This window comes from Nomascus leucogenys, chromosome 5, assembly GCF_006542625.1.
Source record: "Nomascus leucogenys isolate Asia chromosome 5, Asia_NLE_v1, whole genome shotgun sequence".
Taxonomy (NCBI): domain Eukaryota; kingdom Metazoa; phylum Chordata; class Mammalia; order Primates; family Hylobatidae; genus Nomascus; species Nomascus leucogenys.
Window position 1 is genome coordinate 119,928,012 of NC_044385.1, and position 2,804 is coordinate 119,930,815.

General features: G+C 52.2%; 1 non-coding gene across 1 annotated transcript; it reads right to left on the reverse strand.

Moving 5' to 3' along the window:
• Window positions 1-1,333: 1,333 nt before the first annotated feature.
• Window positions 1,334-1,406, reverse strand: TRNAF-GAA. The gene has a single exon. It is a non-coding gene; the product is annotated as a tRNA-Phe (tRNA).
• Window positions 1,407-2,804: the final 1,398 nt, after the last annotated feature.

Here is a 2,804-nt window from a genome sequence, read left to right on the forward strand (position 1 = left end):
CAGCCTCCCGAGTAGCTGGGACTACAGGCGCCCGCCACCACGCCCGGCTAACTTTTTGTATTTTTAGTAGAGACGGGGTTTCACCGTGTTAGCCAGGATGGTTTCGATCTCCTGACCTCGTGATCCGCCTGCCTCGGCCTCCCAAAGTGCTGAGATTACAAGCGTGAGCCACCGCGCCCGGCCAGATGTTTCTTATTTTTAAAATTTAGATCTACATCCCTGCAACTTCTCCCCTTGGGTCCTGGCTCAGTTCCCACCAGCCATACAAGATAATATCAGGCGCCTGGGCCTCCATTTTCTTTCTACGACACCCAGTTTGGCCTTGGGGTCGGCTCCCACAGGTAGCTGGGAAGTTGATGCCTCTGAGTACCCACGTCCACCCACACGTGAAAACAAAAAAAATCGCAGAAATAGTAATTTCGAGCACGGGTCAAAGTTCTATTTCACACTTGCAGGGGCAAAAGACAGCAAAAGGAAAAAGCTGGTTCACAGCAACAGTCTTAGGAAAGCAAGGCCTCTTTTAGAAACAGAAAGGAACGTCTAGACCCGTGGCTTGTTTGAACACTCGCTGCTAGGCTCCACCGCCAGAGCTGCCTATCCAGGGCCGAGAATGTGCATTTCTAAGTAGTTCTCAGGCGGTGCTGATGCTGCGCATCTGGGGACCGCACTCTGAGAACCACCGGTGCAGACCCTGGCTAACGTTCTTTAGTCTGATGCGTCGGGGAGCTGTAAAGCTGCCATCCTTTACAAGTAACCTGGGCAACTAACCTGGTGGCGCCACCCCAGGGCCAGACCCAGGGCCGGCCTAGGTGCGCCTCTAACCAGAAATAACCAGCACTGGGTTCCGCTCACCGGCAACGCCAGGTGGGGGCCATCTGACCACTCAACAGTTTTGCTTTTTCTTCAAATTCGGATACTTAGAAGGAATGAGATGAAATTGAGATGAGGGTGTTTTGCTGGCCCCGTGGACAGACCAGACCTCCTCCCATTGGAGCCAAGGGTCTCACACCAGCCCCCCAGGCGGCGCGCGGCCCCGTCTCGCCACCGCGGCCTGGGTCGTTCGCGTCTCCGGGCGCCGAGAGTGCCTCTGGGTCCCAGCACCAGGCTCCGTGGCGCGCACGCGCGGCAGCTTCTTCTAGCCCCGCCAGGAGACGACCCGGAAGCGGCTATGCGGCGCGGCCTCGCTCCTGGGGGTGGCTGGGAACGACTGTTTCATTTTCTCCTTCACCCTTCAAATCTCAGTTTTTGCTTGGGCTTGAGGGAATGGGCCAGGGTATCGTGGGCGGAGAGTCTTACAAAATTTGAGTTCTTGAGGTCAGAATTTAAAACTAACTGCCGAAACCCGGGATCGAACCAGGGACCTTTAGATCTTCAGTCTAACGCTCTCCCAACTGAGCTATTTCGGCACGCTGTTTGTTGTCTTCTGAGTAAACTATCACTGAACGCTTTGCGTCCAACTGGCTTGCTTGTCTTTTCCTGGTGATCATGTACAGCATTTCTTCCTTGTCCTGTTAAACGGTGTCGTTGGAATTCTTCCTCCTCACTCCTTCTACGCTGCCACTGGGCACACTGCACACGCGCCTTACTTTCTTAGATTGCTGTGGGCGCGCGCAGCCCGCAAGGCCCAGGAGCTGGGCCCAGGCCACCGATGGTGGCTCCTCGGGATGCTGGTTCCGTCCTCCCAGGGCCGGTCCCTGCGAGATCCGGAGCAGCGGGGTCGCCTCTGCGAGCTCCTGCCCAGGCCTGGTACCCCTTCCCATCGATCCGCCCCTGCCTGTGACTATCCACATTTGTCACCTTGCTCTCCGAAAAGTTCCAGGCCCCAGGTGAGGAGCCGTGTAGGTCCAATACGATTGGATGAAGGAGTGTACGGGGCAGGAATCGTCAGACTGGCCTCTGGAGAGGAGTTTGCAGCCTCTCCGTGCTCCGGGGCCCGGGAAATGTCCACCTTAATCGTCACCTCTTTGCATGGAGCCTGACTGGCAAATAAATGCTGGGTGAGCTCACTAAAGATGATTATTCAGTCAATGCTATTTCCCACACGAGTCAACAAAAGTTTCTGAAGCACCCATTACGTGCCAGGCACAGACATTCTTTACTTCCCAAACATCTTACTTTTTCCATTTTTAATTTTTGTCTCCAATTAAATTGTAATCTCTCAAGGCAGGGATCTTACCCTGCTCTTTAGAGCTTTACATTTAAGTGGAAGCTTCACAGCCAATTTGGATGGATGGATGGATGGATGGATGGATGGATGGATGGATGGCTGACTTCAAATGCGAACGAGAAAAAAATACAAAATTAGAAATTTTTGCAATCTCTATTTTCTCCGCCAAGCCTCCTCCCTTATAAGAAAGAGAGTTACTTTCTGGGTTCCTTTATTGAGCCAAATCCAAAAAAAAGCCAAGGCGTTGATGGTATAGTGGTTAGCATAGCTGCCTTTTAAACCCCAAAAAACCGAAGAGCTTGAGATTTAACAGAAGTCAGCAGCTAAGGATGAGAGAGAGAGATCAAAGAGAGCTTGGGGCTGGACAGAGTTCAGAGAAGGGTTTGGGGAGCTTGGAGTGGAAGAGGGAGAAATTTGGGGCAGCCGCCCTGTGAGGATCGTACATCTAAAAAGAGATGGGGAAAGAGGCCTTTAACAGGCTTTCTTGTGTGTTATGAATGTAGCTACCTTTCCCATTCTCCTCAAAACACTGCAGGCAAGACGAATTATTTTCAACAACTCTTGGGCTGCTGGCTGGCTGTTCCTTACTGGATTGAATCATGAGATAGCTCAGCTTCTTAAATTTTACAAAAGTTGT